Source organism: Schistocerca americana, chromosome 1 (genome assembly GCF_021461395.2).
Source record: "Schistocerca americana isolate TAMUIC-IGC-003095 chromosome 1, iqSchAmer2.1, whole genome shotgun sequence".
Classification (NCBI taxonomy): Eukaryota; Metazoa; Arthropoda; class Insecta; order Orthoptera; family Acrididae; genus Schistocerca; species Schistocerca americana.
The window spans coordinates 378758915-378781877 of NC_060119.1; the positions used below are offsets into that span (position 1 = coordinate 378758915).

Sequence of the window (22963 nt, forward strand, 5' to 3'; positions counted from 1 at the left end):
TGACTAAGCCTATACTGCCATCCCATTTGTCAACAACCTGCATTGGGCTATTATAATTCGATGTTGCTTGTTCTAGTTCTCCATCATTTTCTGTAGCTCCAGAAAGACCTTTTTACTGTAAGCCAATGGCATTGCATAAAGTGAAACATGGAATTTTGCATGGTTTTATGTTGAACCTGTATTTGCAAGCCTTTGACCAATCACAGTTTTGTTAAAAATACTTCTGTTATTCTGGTGAGCCCTGATAATTTTAGATCAGTTGCTGGATTGATCTCTGTAATTTCCACCTTGTCCCTTGCACTATTGTTCCTTTTTCCATTGTAGCTCAGGTGTTGCTCAACTGTGTTACCAACTGAACTTTCTACTTGTAATTTTAGTCAGCTAGAGGGAATCTGTCCCTTCATAACTTGCTTGTCAAATCTAATGTTGATTTCTCTTTTTTTATCCTAGTGTAGCATTTTTCACATCCCAGGTCCATAACTGTCTTGTGCTTACTCAGGAAATCCATACTGATGATAATTATGGTTGTGAAATTAGGCACCATGAATAAATTTGCTACGGGCTTGTGCCCTTGACACATAAGGTCCAACCTGATTTGTCTACTTATTTCTGTACTTTTTCCTAGTATCACCCTCACATATTTTTGTTTTCTGAACTTTTAACATTGGGATATTTACATATTTTGCACACTTATTGTAAAATTGATCTGAGATAGCTGAAAGTTGACTACCACTATGTACGATGGCTTCCACTTTGATCTCACTTATTGAAATTTGGACTGTTGGATACAAGCCATTCCTCTGTGTTGTGTCGGTTTTGTCAGCTAACACTTCTCGTACATCATCATAATGTAATAATTTTACATTACTGCTTCTGATTTCAGGTGTGGGTTTCCTTGCAGTCGTTCCCACATTGGATGCTAGTCAGTTTTGTATGCCTTCCTCCTCTCTTACTTTGCTTGGGTTCAGTGGACGGACTTCCACGATCAGGACCCGTAGATGAGCTTCGTTTTGCGTGGCTGCACTCCACTGAAAATGTAATCTGTTATTCCTATGGTCACCATTCCAGTTTCTCCAATTATTATTTTGGTTTCGGAACTGATGACCATTATTTTGTGGCCTGCTTCCATTACCATTCCAAGTATTTGACATCTCGAGATTCCCTGCATAATCATTATTATTATTATTATTATTATTTGGCTGCTCAGAATTTGCTTTGCGTTGAAGTCTCTTGTGTCTCATATGTTCTTCATTTATTATAAACTCTACTTACCGTATGATACCTTGGAATGTCACGGTATCGTCTCTGCTGCTGCCTGTCAGCATCTGCTGATATGACAGCAGCAGTTTTTTTAAACTCATCTGAATTACTTCACTGTCGTTACATCGTACATCAAGGTTATTGGTTTCTTTTTGGTCATCGGTTCAAAGAATTTCACCAGACTTTTAAAACCAGATGACTTCATATCTCAGTACATCATTAATTCATGTTTTATCCTATCTTCTGTGGCCTGTCACTAGTAGCGATTCAGGAATGTATTCTTAAATTCTTCGTACATCCTATAAGATCTTGCCATCTTACACATTGCTTCTGTGACTACACCTTCTAGATGCGTGCAAACAGAATTAGTATTCTTGTGTTCTGGCCAATATGCAGGTATTGCCTCTGCAAATTGTTTGATAAAAGTATGGGGATGTAACATGTTCTCATCCTCTATGTAATGTTAGAATTTCTTGATGGAGGGATATCATTCATGGTCAAATGCCATTTCAGATTCTCTTCTGTTGGGTCCAATCATATTTCTTTAGTACGAACATGTGTTGTCTTGCTCCATCCACTGGCTGATGTGACACACTCACATTCGTGATATGCATGTCGCACCATCTTAACTGAACGCAGCTATTGTGTTGCTGCAATTAATAATTTGCACCTAATGCCATGCATGCATGTTTCCATTCAACAGAGGACTTTTTTTCCTCAAAAACTTATTGAAGTTTCTGCTGTAAGCCTTGAATTTTGTGTTGTGCTCTTCGGTCATTAAGTGGTCTGAATTTTGCACTTTCTCCTCTTCTAGCATCTTTATTCTAATGTGAATTTTTCGTAGAACAGGGTTTTCCCACTTTTGCGATACTGCATGTTTCTGCCTGTGTTTCCTGTGCAACTCTTGCAATTATTCTTGCCTCTTTTTCTTGTTTCTTTGCATCTTAAATGTCTTGTTTTATTCCATGCGGGATATCAACATGTAATTATGCGGGATATCAGCATGTAATTCTCCAGTTGATCAGCTCTTTCCTGTTTCCTCTCCTACTTTCTGTATCAGTACTTGTGTTCATGTCTTATTAATCTCAGTCTCAGACGTTTTGTATTCGCTTCTCCATCTCATTTTAACTCCTCAGGTAATTGAGTACGCACAGTACTCATTATTCATCTTTCTGCTTTGGGTTTGTCTCCCTCCATCCACATTGATGGGCTAGAGTCTCCCATCTCGTGCTCCTTCCCTATGAAGCATTTCTCACCCCCTGTCCCCATCAGACTATATCATCTGGACGCACACGACACGATGTTGGCCCATTAAAATGCCTTCTCTGTACTTTCAGACTGTCTGATTCATCTTCCGAGTAATGTCTAACTGATAAAACAGGTTCTACATGCATACTCATCTGTTCTTTGTTACCTGACTGATCTCCCATTACCTGATCATAACTAGTATCATCAAGATAAGTTAATTCATTGTTGATACAATTGTCCAACTAGAATGATGCTGTCTTCATCATCCAAAATATCTTTGACTACTTCATGCTTTTCTGCAATTTCATCACAATTCTCAAGCTTACCCTGTTCACTCACTGTATGCACCTTGTTTTTTGTTGACATAAACATTGCAGTCTGTTCTCCCCACGTACACAAATAAAAAATAATTACATAAAACATATGAAAATTTCTACACATTAGTTGAATCTGACTTTTATTGGCTCATGCCTATCAGTTCCCGATATATTATGCTACCCTAACATTATAAACAAAATTCTGTCCTAACTACACACATAATGACAGATACAACGAAACAAGAAGAAGACACAGTGACAGAAAAAAATGGAGTGAGAACCCACTAAAAAATTCTGAAAGAAAAAAGTGATTAACATGCAGCAAGACATGTATATATACAACTCTTTCCAATACATGAATTGAAAATTACTAATTGCAAATCTAAGTAAAAATGGGCAAAGTTCCCAGTAATTTAAATTTAAAATTACTGAGCCAATTGTTGCTAGTCCTCCTAATAACCAAATCTACAGCAAAATGTGCTGATAGTTTGTACTACTCTCAAAAGTTCCTGCTTATGCGAGATCCTGGACCAGGGTCACCATTTCAAATGCTACTCCAGGTGTACTTGTACATATGGCATGTGTACGTGTGATAGTTATCAGTTTTGTGTTCAAAATAGAATGCAATGCTCATACCTAAAAATGAATTAAATTTGCCGTTCCATTGACAGCCTGCAACCGGAAATAACATGTGAATAAGTCCCCCAAGTCATGACAATACTCTAAACTAACTTAGTCAGGATCGTTACTTGGGCTCTAATCCTAAGAAAAGTAGAACTAGGCTGGTGAAGATATTTATTATAAAAAAGCACTAAAAATTCAAGTGGGACAAGTATTGACATAGAATGTTAATCTAAATTTGAGATCAGCTAAACATTTACGGCTTGACTCAAAATCGCGGCCACGTTTATTCAATGGAAACACTAGGTGGTTGATACTGGTTAGGATCGAAGTTAAGACAGTGTCTACCCTGACTGGCACTCATGGTAGAGACCTCAAAGATCAAGCAAACGGAACTTACACATGTTTACTATTACATATTCCCTATATGCCAAGCCCTGATGCTTCACTGAATTCAATACTAGGAAGAGCTCTTATGCTGTGCTGATCTGCTCATTGCTGCCGGCCATTGTGCACATGAACTGCATTGCGTAGCTGTGAATTCTAAACACTCAGAGGACACGAAATAGCGTTTGCAAACTGTTATGTTCAAAACTACTTCAGTACAAAGCCAGACACAAGTCCAGAATTTTGCTTCCTCATAAGCCAGGAGCAGAGACTTGACTCAAGTGTGCGTCATAGAGAAGCACTTCGTAATGACTCAGTCTCCCCAAAGAAGCACAGATTCATTTCTGTGCTCACAGAGAAACAAATGATTCCACTCTTGGTGTTGAAATCAGGACTTTATGAAATTTGATAGTGAGACTGTTTACTGGCACCTTGCCAGAAGTGACTCAAAATGCTCTCCAGTGATGTGTGTCTGTCTTATTAACACCCACCAGAGAATCTCCTGAGATGTCATGCTTCAGTTTAGAGCAGAGCTTGCCTCATTAGTGTGCACTCTAAAAGGTAATCATTGTGCCCGTAACAAGTGGAATGCCTCCCGCACTAAGAGTCAAGAAGCTGTCAGCAAACTGCCTTCATCTCATACTCAGTTTGTTAAAATCATCTAGAACATTCTGTAACTCCTTAAATGACCACAAATTCACCCAGTTAGATTTATTTCTTTGCCTCATGGTGGAAATATGGCATGGCATCTTGCATTAAAATTTTTGTGGCCACATCTGTGGCATGCATCCTCTGCACATTCCTTCATGCTAGAAAGGCTGGTGGTAATGCTTGTAAGAACTTAAGCTTTCAGCTATCTCCTTACCCCAGATCCTTTTTGCAGTGACAGGGGCCACCATGAGGAACACGTTCCACCAGCTTCTCAATGTTATGACAGACCTATGCAGTAAAAACTCCTGTATCCTACTCTTTTCAGAGCCATAAAAACTGCCCTATCTCCAGCACTGTCTCCCTTGGCCCATCTCTCTTTCGAAGACCGTGGAGGTTCTTGACTTATCCAAGCTGTCGGAGTCAATGTGCCATTAATTTCCAAGTGTGAAACTTTACAGAAATGTTAGTATGGGGCGACCCAGAATTGACCAATAAATTATTAATAATTTGGTAACCTCACCTGAAATCCAGTCCCATTCTAAGTAAATATGAAATATGCAAATATACATCATCAAAATTATTCATGCTTGATGGGAAAATCTTGCCACCTTACAATGTGACAGATTATTAATTAAATTTTTGTGAGTAAAAGTGTCATATTCCAACCTAACACAGGTCAGTGTGTACCACAGCCAGATATTTTATCTTTCACATTTATGTGCTTTGTCAACTCACAAGCAGACCGTCACATTCCAGCCTAACCACAGTCTTGTAATTCATGATATACTCAGAAAAAAGTTGAGTATTTGTGACAGTGAAGGTTATAAATTTAATCTGTGTGCTCTTGGAATCCAGCCTAACCATACCCATGGAAATCACAACATATTTGGAAAAAAAAATCTTGCTGAATATTTGTGATGCACAAAATTATAAATGCATGCGTGCAGCAGTGAAATTTATAATCTTATGCAGTGAAACTTATAATCTTGCTTGTCCCAACTAATCGGGTGCAACTATGCAAGCTGTGCTGTTAGGTTCCAACCTAACCATAACTTCATTATTCTTAACTTGCTTGGAGAAACTGTCATCTACTTGTGGCAATGGTAAAAAAGAGAGTGGTTTCTATTTCAGTGCTAGAAATTCATCATATCACTTTTCACCTCTCTGGTTACATGTATCATCCCATTGACAACAAGGATCTGACACATTGACAGCCGACAAGCAGTAGAGAAACAATGTTATGACTGCTGCTGGCCCTGATCTAGGCTTTAGCTCTCGTCAGAGAATTCTCATTATGTAATACAGTACATTTCTGAACTCTTGTGTTGATCTTACTGTTTATAAAGAAAAATGTGTTAAATGTGGATTAAGAATTAGGAACAATCAACTCTGTACTTCAGGCTATACAATAGATCAGTTTGTCTCCTCAATCAAGATTTCGGCGAAAGGGAAGCAAGAGGAAGAGATAACTGCCACATTAAAGTTCACTTTTGTTTGATGTGACATTTTCAGTTCCTTGAAGGAAGTGTATCTTAAAGATTGTTTCATGTACAACTCAAACACGTTGTCCAGCATTGCATGAGAATCAGTACTGGTGAGATAAGCTCCAGTCACCTCATACGCTGTGATCTGTGCCTCAGGCTATGGTAAATTCTGTATTGACTTTATCAAAGCCAGACGAGGTAGGAGCTGCTTTGGGAAAGGAGACACAGTTGGATCTCAGTGTAGCATTGCACTTGTGCTCACTATCAGTGACTATGTAAATGATTTAAGTTGCAATTCTCTGTGACAAGTAGAAAAGCCACCAAAGTGCTTTACCGTTGTTCATGTTAGCTTTGTTAGCAAACCTGGTAGGTTATATAAGGGGCATGAACAGTATCAGCTGTAAAGTGATCACATTGAAGGGGACAGAGATGCTGTGTACTTGTGTGATACGGCATAATGAGCACTTGACATAGGGTGAAAGGGGCCTCATTGTGGGGCTCCACTTGGGTGGATGGTCAAATTGTGCAGTATCAAGATTTTTTGAACGTTCAGATGTGGAAGTGGCTCGATGTTGGGCTGTGTAGGAATACAAATACGGGATACTTGTCTTCAAAGTTCCAGTGTACCACATCTGACCATCACAAGGGAGTAACATTATATTGTACACAAGCACATCATACCCCCTTCATATCTGTGCCTGCCATCCAAGAACAAGAAATGGACCTCTTTGCAACATTCTGTGTCATCCTGCACCATTAGTCAGAAACTATCAGCAGTCATACTGTGGAATTATCATTTCATGTGTAGATTGTTGTTTGGATCACAATACAAATAGCTATGTTTGGAATGATGCGATGACCAGGAAGCATGGATTGCTGATGAATGGTGTCGCACTGTTGTCAGCGATGAATCGCAGTTCTGCGTTACTCTGGATGACTGTTAGTGAGTACGACCATGGGAGAGGTCTCATTCTTCTAATGGTTTGGAGGGGCACAGTGGTGTTCGCCCTGGCATCATGTTGTCGGGAGCCATTGTGTATGACTTCAGGTCATGGCTGTGTGATTGCAGGAACTCTGATGACATAACAGTGTATCAAGAACATCCTGCATTCTTGTTTGTTACTTCTACTGTGGCAGTATCATGATGGCATTTTTTAACAGCACAGTGCTCATTCAACAAGGCACATGTGTTTTCAAATGGTCTGTCTTATGTTGAGGTACTCTTGTGACCACCGAGCCCCTCAAATCTGCCCACGACAGAACACATATGGGGCCAGCTTGGATGTCAACTCTGTCCCAGTGCCACTATGCAAGATATTGAGGGCAAGTTACAATAGTTGTGAGCCAGATTGCCTCACAAGAGTATAAAGTGGTTTTATGATACCCTTCCCAAGTGAACTGGTGCGTGCATCCAGGCCAGAGGGGGTAAATTGTCATACTAATAATTGGGCTTGTACTGCCAAGCTATTTGTAAAGTTGACTTGATTTTGTGATCACTGAAATATCACATGCCGTCTCAACCAGTGAAGTTTCATTTCGATTCCTCCTTCCCTTCAGGATGCTTCACTTCCTTTGGAAGATAATGTATTTCCAATGTGTCAAGAAAACTGGTCGTAGGTTGTGTTCCAAAAATGAACAGCATAGGGACAGAAGTCATGACTCTATCTGCAGGACCTGACCATCATTTTGCAGGACAATGCTCAAGGATGTACAGTGCAAGATGTTACTGATTTGTTTGACTAATTGGGCTGCAAAGTGCTATACCACCTAATGCACCCCCCTAACTTAAGCCCTCGTAAGTTCAACTCCATTTCTAAACTGAAGGAACTGCTGAACTTCTGAACTGCTGAACTTCTGAACTGCTACAAATTCGTCAGGCAATAGACCTCGCCACTCAAACAGTCAACAAAACTGGCATTGCTAAGAGTATTCCACGACTTCCACATTGCTGGCAATGGGTTATATACAATGCTGATGACTACTTTGAAGGTCAGTAAAACTTTGAAACACGTATCTATTTTGTACAAGCTGTAATTAAATAGTTGCCACTATAGAAATTCCAACCCTCATATATACTTACAATATTCATGCAGTAAACAGAATGAAGGTAGAGCTACTGATTTTTGGGGCAGACTCAAAATTAACAATTTTTACTTACACAACTAATGCTTTCAAGGGCTCATATGTAGGAATCGGAGAGTTGGGTACGATCTCACTGGTAAATCACCACTGTTGAGGGAGAAGGACAAGGACAACCATCATTATTCATTGGCTCCCACAGGGACTTGTGTATTTTAATAGAACTGAAATGGATACCAGTTGTATTTGGAAGAATTACAGTTCCTGTCCCAGAAGAGACTATTCTGCATCTGCTTCAAAGAAACTCATTTTAAAGTCACCGACATACATGACTTGACGAGCTACCACTTCTGCAGGAAGGAAGGGCTTACTGAATTTTGGGCTCAGGGTGAGGCATCTGTTTTCATCAGTGACAGGTGCCACCCCCTCCTGTCCCTATTACCACAGCCATAAAAACAGTTGTAGTGGAAGTTCTCAAACCAGTTAAAATCACTGCGTGTTCTTTAGATCTTCCACCTCACGATCCACCGACTGAACTTTTCTGGGCACTCCCCTGCCTGGTCTTCCTCGTGGGTGACTTCAGTGCATACAATGTACTGTGGGACTTGGCTACCACTTCCTCCAGGGATCGAATCGTCGAGCACATGATCCACTTAGTGTATCTACCTTTTTAAACTCGGGCCAGATGGCGCATTTTTCTACAGCCACAGGGTGATCTTCAGCCAATGACCTTTGTTTTTGCTCCTCAACTATTACAGATTCAGTTGAGTGGGAAATGGTGACAGATTTGTATTAAAGTGCCCACTTTCTGGTGTGGATCCACCTGCTGACCCAGATGGTGGTTGACAGGAGACTACAAAGATGACTGCATCAAAGGGCAAATTGGTTGCAATATAGTCAGCTGGTCACGTTTGAGTAACAGGAATACGCTCAAGAGATGGTGGACCGTGTCACCTGCATGATCCAAAGAGCAACTATTGATTTTGTTTCCCAGTCTGCCACTCAAGCAATCATCTTAGATGATGGCCTGCCTCTTTGTTGAATGCTCATGGTCTCCCGGTCACGTTCTCACTTCCCGAGCATGGGATCCCGGGTTCTATTCCCGGCGGGGTCAGGGATTTTCACCTGCCTCGAGATGACTGCGTGTTTGTGTGGTCCTCATCATTTCACCATCATTCATGAAAGTGGCGAGATTGGTCTGAGCAAAGGTTGGGAATTTGTACAGGTGCTGATAACTGTACAGTTGAGTGCCCCACAAACCACACATAATCATCATCATCATCATCTTTGTGGAATGAAGACTGTCACTCATCAGTCAGATCCAAGCATGCAGCTTTGTGTCAATTCAGACACCATCCAGCTACAGAAAAACCTTGTGGCTTCAGGTGTGTGTGAGCAAGAGGATGCAAGTGATAAAGGAACAGAAGAGGAACTCCCGGAAGGAATTATTATGCCATGCTCTGTCATCTGTGCCCTGGACCCAATGACAAGCTCCTGTTGTGTTTCAATCATATCTGGTTTGTTGTACTGCACTCCTTGAAAGGACATGATATTAATTCCATTTGGAAACCAGACAATGATTGTCACAGCCCGGAGTGTAGCTCTTACCAGCTGTATTAGTAGTCATTAGAGTACACAGTCAACTGCCACCTTATCTGTCTCTCAAATCTCGAGGTCACCTGTGCAGCTCCCAGTGTGGTTTCAGGCGTTACTGTTCCACCATCAGCAATTTAACTTTAATGGAGATGTTAATACAGGCATTTTTGTTACACCACAACCATTTGGTCGGCGTGTTTTTGATCTTGAACAAGCATACACTACCACTTAGAGACAAAATATCCTTTGCCAATCCTAGGAATGGAGACTATGTGGATGTTTGTCACTTCCTATTCAATCTTTCACAAGGACAGACACCTTGGCTATCACATTGGTTATTTCTTGCCTGATCGCTTTGTTCAGGAGAATGGGCTCCTTCAAGGGACTGTACTCAATGTCACACTGTTCAGTCACTGCCAATGGTATCTCTTTTGCAGTCAGAAGACCAGTTAAAAGTTCTTTGTTTGTGGATGACTTCACAATCTTCTAGTCTTGCTCTGATCTTGTGGTGACGATAACAAGGCAACCTCAGCTGCTTTTAAAGAGGCCGGAAACTCTGGGCCAATAAAACTGGTTATAGGTTCTGATTTGAGAAGACTTCTTGTGACAACTTTTAACTGAGCTCTTCGCAGTTTCCCCCCAATGGGCTTCATGATGGGGGACACTTTGTTAAATTTTAAGGACAATATGCGTTTTTTGGGCCCTTTATTTGACTCAAAATTAGCCTGGCTCCTGCACCTGAAAGACCTGTGAATGACGGGCTTCAATTCTTTGAATATTTTGAAGTGCCTCGGTTGAAAGGCGTGGGGAGGTGACAGATCCTTCCAGCTGCAGTTTTATAGGATGTTTGTCAGGTCATGGTTAGATTATGGAAGCATGTTTTATGGATCAGCGCATATTTCCTCCCTCAAGGTCTTAGACACTGTCCACCATGCAGGTATTTAGGTATCGACTAGGGCCTTTCAGACCACTCCAGTTTGGAATCTGTGTGCAGAGGCTGGTGAATCACTGCTCTGGATTTGGCAGCACCTCCTCCTGGTTCAGCAGCCCTAAAAATCTCAGCATTGCTTCAGTCATTGGCATTTAGTCCGACTGTCAACGATCAGAATTGGTTCCGTGCTACCGAGCCTGTCGGGATATGTGCTACCAGCTGTCTGTCAGATCTAGATGTGATGCATCAGACCTCTGAATACTCAGTCAGGGGTGGAATAAATTGCTGCCTTGGTGTCTCCAGAGGCCCAAAGTGATTTTAAGCCTCACACAGTACAGGAAATCTTTTTCTCCATATTGCGTTTGTTCAACTCTGTTTGCTTTGCTTTTAAGTATGTACTACAGCTTTAGCACTGTTTATATGGATGATCCCAATGAGAGAAAGCCTTGCTTGTTCAGCTGTTTTCCATGGTGGATTTTTTAAGTGAGTCTTCTGGAAAAAATTTCAAATTATGATGCAGGTCTACATGGCATTATGACAAACAAAGCATCTCAGTGAAAGGTTTCTTTTCGGTTCTGATTTGTGCAGTGCATTGCAAGCGGCCCACCAAAGGTATCTGGTAGACCAGTTGATTCAGCTCATACGTGACACCTCACAGTGGCTCCAATACTGAGGCAAGGAGGTGGTTTTTTGCTGGGTACCTGCACGCATTTGGATATAGAGGAACATGACAGAGCAGCTAAACCAGCATGTCGAAATGGGGTGCAGTCCACTTGCACTCCATCATCTCATCATCTGTCAGAAGAATTATGCATTGGTGGGAGCTGGACATGGCAGACAACCTGCAACAAACTGCATCACTCAAATCAACCACAGAGGCATGATGGACTTCATGCTAGCTACACCAATGGAAGGAAGTGCTGCTCACCAGACCGTGCATAGAACATTGCCCTTTAACAAGAGATTTCCTCCTTCAGCAGGAGGATCCATCACATTGTGAGGCTTAAGTTTGTGATGTGCCACTTTTGGTTCAGCATATTTTGGCAATGTGTGTTTTATATGCTGACATCAGGGCAGCCCTTTGTTTGGATGGAGATTTGCCCCGTCCTCACCAACACTAATACCAGTGTCACAATAATTTTGAAATTTTGTGAACTTTCTGGCCTCATCCCTAAAGTTGTGGACTTTAAATGCATTATAAAGAGCTCTGCCTATGGTAACTGCTTTCATCTAAGTGAATTAAGTGAAGGATAGACCAGTATACGTTTTAAGACATTCTGTTACTCAGAGTGACACAGGTGGTTTGTTGCAAATACCAGATCAACAGTGAACCTTGAACACTCCAACTCATGCCCTTATATACATTTTCCAAACATTTGCTTCATTTTTGATACTACAAATTTTTGATATTACAATTAAAAAATGTCACATCAGTTTAGTTTGACATTTGTGCTTGCAGAAATGTTGCAATCCAGAAGTTCCTACTAATTGACAGTTTTTCAGAGATTTGATGTGTTGGTATTTCGTAATTATTTATGCACAGGGGTGACAGAGGTCATAGGATATCTCCCTAATAATCGTATCTGACCTCCTTTTACCTAGTGCAATGCAGCAACTCATTGTGGTATTGACTCAACAATTTGTTGGAAATCTCCTTCAGAAATATTGAGCCATACTGCCTCTGTAGCTGTCTATAATTGCAAAAATGTTGCTGGTGCAGTATTTTGTGCACGAATTGACTTCTCACTTATGTCCTGTAGATGTTTTCAATGGGATTCATGTCGGGCGATCTGGGTGTCCAGATTATTCGTTCGAATTGTCCAGAATGTTCTTCAAACCAGTCGTGAAAAATTGTGGCCTGATAACATGGCAAATTGTCATTCATAAAAATTTCATTGTTGTTTGGAAACATGAAGTCTATGAATGGCTGCAAATGGTCTTCAAGTAGCCAAACAAGCTCATTTTCAGTCACTGATCAGTTCAGTTGGACCAGAGGACCCAGTCCATTCCATGTAAATATAGCCCACATCTTTATGGAGATACTACTGGTTTGCACAGTACCTTGTTGACAACTGGGGTCCATGGCTTTGTGGAGTCTGCACCGTGCTCTAACCCTACCCTCAGCTCGTACCAACTGTCATCTAGAGTCCCAACAGATATGGTCAGGAGCCCAGGAAAGTACTGCAGGTGATGTCATGTGGTTAGCAAAGGAACTCATGGCAGTCGTCTGCTGCCATAGCCCATTAATGCCAAATTTTGCTACATTGTCCCAATGGATACATTCGTCGTACACCCCACATTAATTTCTGTTGTATTTAATGCAGTGTTGCTTGTCTGTTATCACAGTCAACTCTATGCAAACGCCGCTGCTCTCGGTCGTGAAGTGAACTCTGTCGGCTACTGCTTTGTCTGTGGTAAGAAGTAATGCCTGAAATGTGGTATTCATTGCACCCTCTTTGACACTGTGGATCTCAGAATATTGAATTCCCTAATGATTTACAAAATGGAATGTCCCATGTGTGTATCTCCAACTATCACTGTGTGTGTTAATTCCCACCATGTGGTCATAATCATGTTGGAAACTTTTCACATGGATCACATGAGTACAAATGACAGCCAATACATTGCCCTTTTATAGCTTGTGTATGTGCGTATTGCTATCCCATGACTTTTGTCACCTTTGTGTATTACACCATTGACAAGATAGAGATTACTGTTTCTGACAGTATAATTATCTTGCTAAGTGGAATCTTGGTGATGACTTGCCCTCAATGAACTTCGGGTCATGGCACCACCCTGTTCTTTATGCTTTCCAAACTAGTCTATTACATTCTAAGTGGGTGGAGGAGGCATGGGAAATGGACCGTAGGACAGCCCATTAATCTTCATTTCCAGAAATTCTCTGTACAGCCCCCAGCTGAAATTAACATACCAAAAGGAAAAGAAGGTAAAGGAAGAAAAGAATAAATTAATGGGAAAGATGGATCCATTAATCCCGGCAGTCTTGGACTATTCAACGCCACACACAGAAATTGTTCAAATTGACAACACACCTCCAGTGGGTGGTACTGAGCTCACATTGAGTCATGACTGTCTATCCTCCTCCTCCTGAAAACATGCACAACTATCATCCAATGGAGCTGCAACAGCTACTTCTGCCACCTCACTGAACTTCAATTCTTAAGAGCATTCCACCCAGCAGTTGTTATGGCCCTCCAGGAATCATGATTCCCAGTAGAGTACGCTCCTAATCTCGGACATTACAAAGTGTAAAAACAAGCTAACACAGGGAGGGCATCAGGCAATGTTTGTATATTTGTTCGTAAGACCAATTTCAGGAAACAGATTCTAGTCAGTACTTTACTGGATGCAGTAGCTATACGTATATGGGCACACATTGATCTTATGCCCTGTAACATTTATCTTCCTCCAGATTTGGAGGGCACCCACCATCTGATTTGCTCTTGCAACTACCGCTACCACTATTCGTCTTTGTGTATTATTGCCCACAATCCATTATGCATCAGTTTCCAACTCACTCTGTGAAGCAATATACTAGGAAAGTTATTTTTTATTTAAATCTTTGTGTTTTCAAGTTTGGATTTTCTATTTTAGTCCAGTGTATGGTATCTTTTCAGAATCAGTCTGTTGCCCCAGATTTCTCTTGTATATTTACTGGAAGGGGCATGATGCTTTGGGACAACGACCGTTTTCTTGTTATTTTTTCTTTGCCACACGGAGTAATCAGAAAGCCCTCCATACTTGAACGTAAAAGAATGCTTTCTCGCTTAATTTCGTGTTCTGTAAAACATGAATCTCCAGTACAATGAGGGAGTGAAACTATTCTCCAACATACTGTTACTGCAATATTACAAGCACGAGAAGCAGCATTCCATCTGTCTTTAGAGCTCCACTGTCGGTAACCTGTGTCACAGCAGAACCATGAAATAACTGCAGTTATTAATAGTTGCCGAAGGGCACTCCAGCAACATAAATGACTTCCATCGAGGGATATATTCATCATTTTCAAAAGGCTGCTTGCTTGGGCCTGATATCTAATTAAAAAGGACGAGGAAGAGTGTTAGGAAAGTGATTATTGGGTCCCATAATACCACCTCTCAAGTGTGGGACAAACTACAGTGTATATGCAGCCACCAGCTTCTTCTAGTATCTTGGGCATCTATCAGAATGACGCCATTCACTATTGTTGTTGAACAACTGGCAACAAGTTGCTTGAGCGTCAGCATATGAAAGTTATCCTCCCACCTTCCACCTCCATAAAAGATGAACAGAGAGTATTTACACTCCTGGAACTTGAAATAAGAACACCGTGAATTCATTGTCCCAGGAATGGGAAACTTTATTGACACATTCCTGGGGTCAGATACATCACATGATCACACTGACAGAACCACAGGCACATAGACACAGGCAACAGAGCATGCACAATGTCGGCACTAGTACAGTGTATATCCACCTTTCGCAGCAATGCAGGCTGCTATTCTCCCATGGAGACGATCGTAGAGATGCTGGATGTAGTCCTGTGGAACGGCTTGCCATGCCATTTCCACCTGGCGCCTCAGTTGGACCAGCGTTCGTGCTGGACGTGCAGACCGCGTGAGACGACACTTCATCCAGTCCCAAACATGCTCAATGGGGGACAGATCCGGAGATCTTGCTGCCCAGGGTAGTTGACTTACACCTTCTAGAGCACGTTGGGTGGCACGGGATACATGCGGATGTGCATTGTCCTGTTGGAACAGCAAGTTCCCTTGCCGGCCTAGGAATGGTAGAACGATGGGTTTGATGACGGTTTGGATGTACCGTGCACTATTCAGTGTCCCCTCGACGATCACCAGTGGTGTACGGCCAGTGTAGGAGATCGCTCCCCACACCATGATGCCGGGTGTTGGCCCTGTGTGCCTCGGTCGTATGCAGTCCTGATTGTGGCGCTCACCTGCACGGCGCCAAACACGCATACGACCATCATTGGCACCAAGGCAGAAGCGACTCTCATCGCTGAAGACGACACGTTTCCATTCGTCCCTCCATTCACGCCTGTCGCGACACCACTGGAGGCGGGCTGCACGATGTTGGGGCGTGAGCGGAAGACGGCCTAACGGTGTGCGGGACCGTAGCCCAGCTTCATGGAGACGGTTGCGAATGGTCCTCGCCGATACCCCAGGAGCACCAGTGTCCCTAATTTGCTGGGAAGTGGCGGTGCGGTCCCCTACGGCACTGCGTAGGATCCTACGGTCTTGGCGTGCATCCGCGCGTCGCTGCGGTCCGGTCCCAGGTCGACGGGCACGTGCATCTTCCGCCGACCACTGGCGACAACATCGATGTACTGTGGAGACCTCACGCCCCCCGTGTTGAGCAATTCGGCGGTACGTCCACCCGGCCTCCCGCATGCCCACTATACGCCCTCGCTCAAAGTCCGTCAACTGCACATACGGTTCACGTCCACGCTGTCGCGGCATGCTACCAGTGTTAAAGACTGCGATGGAGCTCCGTATGCGACGGCAAACTGGCTGACACTGACGGCGGCGGTGCACAAATGCTGCGCAGCTAGCGCCATTCGACGGCCAACACCGCGGTTCCTTGTGTGTCCGCTGTGCCGTGCATGTGATCATTGCTTGTACAGCCCTCTCGCAGTGTCCGGAGCAAGTATGGTGGGTCTGACACACCGGTGTCAATGTGTTCTTTTTTCCATTTCCAGGAGTGTATATTCTCACTCCTCACACAAACTCATATTCTTGCTCTCTCCAGTCTGGTTTGACATGAGGACGAGGGCTTCACACTCCTAGTGGAGCAAAATCATAGTTATTCCAATTTTGAGACTGGGCGAATGGACATATATCACCCTGTTTGTTTTACAAATGGTTTATGCAAGTGGCTTGAACAAATGGGCAATAGACGACTTGTTTGGGCTCTTGGGACTCCAAATTTTAGTGTGGATTTTGAGAGGATTGATCATTCAGCAACGACTTAATTTACTTGGAATCCGTTATCAGAATGCCCTTCATCCACCATCAACATCTCACTACAATTCACATTGTACTTATTTATTTATTTATTTCATTTATCAAGCTGCTTGGCATCATCATATCCTTACTACTATTTTTTTCCCCTCTCATTGGATCTTCCATGTTCAAATAAGTGCTTCTCAGAGTTCCCCCACATACCGGAAAATGGAGTTCCCAAGGCTCTGTTCTGAATGTAACACTTCCCCTAATATCAATTAACAGACATATATTGGCTGTTGGCTTATTCCCTCTTTTCCTATGTACTGATGACTTTTGCATCTATTACAGTCTGTCATTTTGTAGACATCTGTGCGTGGAGTTTGGCATTTTGACTGCTGCCTTGCAGTATATTTATTTCCTCAGTAAGTCTGTTGTAAATAATCCATCACATTTCAAAACAAACAGTGATGTACAAAATTACAATACTAGAAGAGAAAATATTCATTACACCACATTGAGGTTGTCTTTAGCACAAAAAGGGGTGCACAATGCTGTCACCAAAATTTTTGATCACTTACCCAGTGATATAAAATATCTAACAGACAGCAAAATTAAATTTGAAAACAGACTTATAAAGTTTCTCCTTAACAACTTCTTGTCTTCTGTAGAATAATTTAAATTTTTGTAATGTGTAAAAGATGGTGAGAAACAAATACTAAATGACAACTGTATTAAAAATTGTAAATGGTCAGCATGTAGCCATTTTTACATGTTAATGTGTAATGTGAATGTAAGATAACTTGTTCTCTATAATTATGATTAATCGTACAAATGATTCATGAAACGTGAAACTAACCAACCAAACACTGTTAAAACTTGATTTAAGAGCAATGAAACAAGATTGCATATGTGGTAGAGACATGGAGGCACATTTCCATTAGGTTATACCCTATCTGATCAGAAGTATCGAGACAATATAATGATGTGTATTCACTTTCTGCCTTTATAATGGCTTGAACTTTGCTTGGGACACTTCCAATGAGGTGTCTCAATGTCTATGAAGGAATGGCAGCCCATTTTTTCCCAGGAGCCAAAACCAGACAAGGTAGTAATACACCACCTTGTTGAAAGTGGACATAATTGTACTACAGCCACAGTTCTCAATACAGTATTTATAATTTAAACAGCAACCAGAGAAAGGTCAAAAATAGTTTGTTGGCTTTATATGCCAAGGTGTTTTTCTTGTTAGACACTAGTTTGGCAGTGTCACATGCAAGTTCTACAGCGGCCATTAGGTCTTTTGTGCTTTTGCTACTGAGTTTTGGAGCAGTAGTATGCTTTCATTTAAAGTCAGGTTTGTTAGAATCAAGAGATGTCAAGATGATTTGCTGTTGCTGCCCTGCATTTATTTTAGGTCCATTTACTGCGCCACTTCACTCAGTATACTGTAAAGGTGAGAGGTTATTTCCTAATTGGAAATATAACTTGTACATTGATTTATTTTGCTTTTCTCTCTTCTTATATTGTAACTTCATTTCAGTTATTAACCAAGTAGATTCTTATTTGGGTGATTTTTGTTTGACAGTTGACTTCAACTTTACTGTAATTTGGGGCCAATTTCTCTTCCAGGCATCTTTTCTTGGATTTTGTATTTAGAGTTGTTTTCATTACAGTGACATTACCTTAAAAAAAACATGTAGCATTCCCATTTCTTGGCTAGATAAGCATAACACTATCCTATCAAAAGTAGACATATTGAGAATAGTGGCTGGTTGCTGTTTAAATTATAAATTTCATAATTATGGAGGTAGTGCTGTTGGGCACTGGGGAGTGAAGTTGAAATTCTCTCTTCTCCTGAAGGTATTCCATTGATTCCAGGTTGAGCATTTGAGTGGGCTAGTCCATTTCTAAAATCTTTTTATGGACAAACCATTGCCTCACAGAGTTATCACAAGTTGCAATGCCGAGATGCAAACAATCATCATCTCCAAACTGTTGTATGCAATGCACAGTTTTGTAAAATGGATTCATATTCTTGCACATTTAGTGTTTTCTTGGGCACAATAAGGGAACCCCATCCTAACTATGAAAAACATCTTCATAATGTAACACCACCTCCTCCATTCTTCACTGTTTGCACTTCAAATGATGTCAGGTAATGTTCTCCAGCCATTCCTCAAACCCAAACCCTTCCTTCAGTCTGTCACAGAGCATAGCATGATTGATCTGCCCAGTGGTGTTGCTCTTTACACTACCTCAAGTTTCACTTAGCATTGACTACAGAAACGAGTGGAGGAGCCACTTAACCATAGTACCCCATTCTTTTTAACTCCCTGAGCACTGTCATTGTGCTAGGTGGACTGCTGGTAACACTCTGGAACTAACAAGTAATTCCTTTCACTGATTTCATGCAGTTTCTTACAGCCACCCTCCATGACGCTTGACAGTCCCTATCCGTAAGTACATGGGATCTGCCTGGTCTTGGTTCAGTTGATGTTAATTTTCATTTCCACTTCACAGTCACATCACCAGCAGTTAAATTGTGCAGCAATTTTATTATTGTTTTTGTTATTAAACAAATAACTTTATTAACAAAAGAGAAATGTATACATCATATCTACATCTACATTTATAATCCACAAGCCACCCAACAATGTGTGGCGGAGGGCACTTTACATGCCACTGTCATTACCTCCCTTTCCTGTTCCAGTCGCACATGGTTCGCGGGAAGAACGACCGTCTGAAAGCCTCCGTGCGCGCTCAAATCTCTCTAATTTTACATTCGTGATCTCCTCGGGAGGTGTAAGTAGGAGGAAGCAATATATTCGATACCTCATCCAGAAACGCACCCTCTCGAAACCTGGCGAGCAAGCTACACCGCGATGCAGAGCGCCTCTCTTGCAGAATCTGCCACTTGAGTTTGCTAAACATCTCCGTAACGCTATCACGGTTACCAAATAACCCTGTGACAAAATGCTCCGCTCTTCTTTGGATCTTCTCTATCTCCTCCGTCAACCCGATCTGGTACGGATCCCACACTGATGAGCAATACTCAAGTATAGGTCGAACGAGTGTTTTGTAAGCCACCTCCTTTGTTGATGGACTACATTTTCTAAGGACTCTCCCAATGAATCTCAACCTGGTACCCACCTTACCAACAATTAATTTTATGTGATCATTCCACTTCAAATCGTTCTGCACGCATACTCCCAGATAAATTATGTACTAAATATTTTCGGTAACAAGAATATAACTGTGGAAAGTGTTCTTGAGCAGTAGAAATAATTTTTTTCAGATTTACATGTCTTGTTGTAAAGTAAGGGGTGAAAGAAAGTCCCAGTTATGAACTGTAGGTGTTGAAATATATTGGTTGAAGATCACAATTAAAGATTAACTCAAACAGTTTTAGAGAAGTGCATGCGCAAGTATAGCTTTTTTGTTATCCTGTGTGCAGCATCATATATGCAAAATGGTGACTCCTGAGTGTAAAGCATTTATTGTTCTGCAATTTACTGAGAGTGAATCTGTAATTTCAGTTCAACATGCAGTTTGTTTAAATTTTAATTTTAATCCCCCCATGTGGCTAAAACGTCCACCAGTGGTAGCCAGTTTGAAATGACTAGATGTGTATGTAAAGGCGAAAGCACGGGATGATCGAAAGTGTCTGAAGAGGATATTGACCTAAGAAGTCTGTCAGAAAGCAAGTCTTGAACTTCAGATTCCAAAGACAACAGTGTGGAAGGTTTTAAGAAAATTTTTACGCATGTGTTCATAATGCTTGCAGTTAGTACATACTGTAAAGCCAGATGACAATGGTATGTGTTATAGCTGTGCAAGTTGAGTGTTACAACAGAAAGATGACTATCTTGGCTGTGTGATGAGGCAACTTTTAAATCTAAGAGGGAAGGTAAACACCAATAATGTTCATATCTGTGAGTCAGAACATCCTCATGAACGTGTACAGTGTAAAAAAGATTCCCCAAAATTGGAATGATTCCTGTGCTGTGTACCAATGTCAAATAACTTTTTTTTCACTGAAGCTATTATCACAGGTGTAACTTATCTGGATAGTTTCTAAAATTTACTCTTTCCACTGTTAGAAAATGTACATGAAGCCTTTATTTGGTAAAGAGTTGGAATTCCTCCCCATTATAATCTCTCTGTACAAGAATGGTTGAACGTCAAAGTACACAACCTTTGGATCGGTCGTAGTGCTCGATGAGACAGAGCCCTTTCCTGCTGGTGTCAACGTTCACCTGGCCTCACACCATGTGATTATTTTCCTTTGGGGCTTTATAAAAGATTGTGTCTATGTTCTGCCACTACTTAATGATTTGCCAAAGTTGAGACAGAGAGTTGAAGAGACTATTGCTTCCATTACTCCATACTTGGTAATCAAATCATGGGAAAACATGGATTTTGGGTTGGACGTGTATCGTATAACTAAAGGTAAACATATTGAACATTTGTAAGATACAGAATGAGATTTTCACTCTGCCGCAGTGTGTGCGCTGATATGAAACTTCCTGGCAGATTAAAAAAGTTTGGAAGGTAGGAGACGAAATACTGGCAGAAGTAAAGCTGTGAGTACCGGGCGTGAGTTGTGCTTTGGTAGCTCAGATGGTAGAGCACTTGCCCGCGAAAGGCAAAGGTCCCGAGTTCGAGTCTCGGTCGGGCACACAGTTTTAATCTGCCAGGAAGTTTCATTTGTAAGATACACTTTGTTACTTTACCTTCATTTTTTTGTATACATTGTTGTAAGTAGTGTAAATTAAAATGTAATAATGTGCCATTGAAATTGATATGCTTTTATGGGCACCCTGTATGCTGTTCGCGTAAACCGAAGGCAAAGTATTGTACTTGCTACCGTTGAAAGTGAAAGCTAAATGGTTTAGTCTGGGTGTGTCATCCTATATCTATCTTACGATCACCGCCCCTCGCACTACCTGATGAGCTGTGATGTGAAAAAAGAGAATGCATTCCTTTGAGGAGACTGAAACACACAACAAGCCTACTGTAGGTAATGAATGAATTTGTTACACAGAAGGAATAATTTGTGAAGAAGGTAATAAGTTCATTTTCTTTTTCTTTATCCCTCCCCTCACACTCCGATCAACATAAGGTGTAATTCTTACAACAAGCTTCTTTATTCTGAAAATACTGTTCCTGTATGTTGTATCTTCCAAAAATGATGGTTACTTATTACTGAATGGTAATATTCAAAATGAAATAGTTCCTTCACTTTAAATCACGTATAGCAGTAACTGTGCAAATTGAAAACAGAGAACTAAGGTACCTCATTAATTGGAGATAATTGGTTTTCCTATCAAGTTGTAATCAATCTGTACTCTCAAGAACTTTCTACTTCTCGTGTTTCATAGATTGGCTAGCCTTTTTTTATGAGTGCTAAACATGGTAGCATTAATGTCAAGGACATGGGGAAGAGAAATAATGCAGATTCAGTTCAACTGAAACACTTTTAATGTGCTGCTACAGTACCTCATACCATTACATACCAGTACCATTTCTGCTACAAAAGGGCTCAATATGGTGCCCAGAAGAGTCTGAAAGGGCATAACTGCATTTTGCACAACAGAATGCCCATAGGTATGATGGCTACCTCTCTTTATATGATATATTCACCTGTTTGGACACAGCACACACACTGCCTGACAATCAGGAATTGCACGCAGCGTTTTCTGCCATAGCAACCGCTATTTCAGCAACCATCTGTTGTGCAACTGGTCATCAGCCTCTTCCCGGGGCAATGCCCAGTCCTCCAATTGATTCAACCTTCTTCATCATGCTTCACACAGCAGGTGGAGAAAGAGGACTCTCTGTAATCCTTTCAGCCAGCAATATTCTCGAAGTACAGCTGCACCATTACTGTTGTTTTGATAATAAAGCTTCACCAATAATGCCCTGCTCCTTTTGTTAAAGCTCATGTTGACACGTCAATAAGTGCACTGCGACTGGTCTGGTGTGTGAGGCTATGAATCACAATGACTAATCACAGCACCAGGTGGCCATAGTTGCAACTGGACGGTCTTGCTGTGACATACAGAAATGATGCACCCCATACTCTGGACATTAGTGCTGCCAAGTTTGGTACTCGTGCGGTAATAGTTTCCATGTCATAACATGTTCAATAGGGAAAGTTTAGTTATAACCACCTGGTAGATATTGATTCTTGTAAAAATAATCCATTTACTTTGAACCAGTTATTGAATTTCTCAATTATTTCATTACCTTCCTTCTCAGTAAGGGGACCTGGTTTTACTGTTTATTCTTACATCGCGCTTGTTTTGAACTACATAACATACATGTTTAATGCCTTACCTCAGCCATCAACATTCAGTGTGTGCCCTTTCAGCAAAAGTTTGATGATACACGATACATGGTTGTCAAGATGCTAATGCGTGT

At 41.4% G+C, this 22963-nt stretch overlaps 1 protein-coding gene across 1 annotated transcript in view; it reads left to right on the forward strand.

The window, feature by feature from the left end:
* LOC124600858 (DNA damage-binding protein 1) overlaps positions 1-22963 on the forward strand; it is a 177033-nt gene that overhangs the window by 11217 nt on the left and 142853 nt on the right. The gene's annotated exons all lie outside the window — the stretch shown is intronic.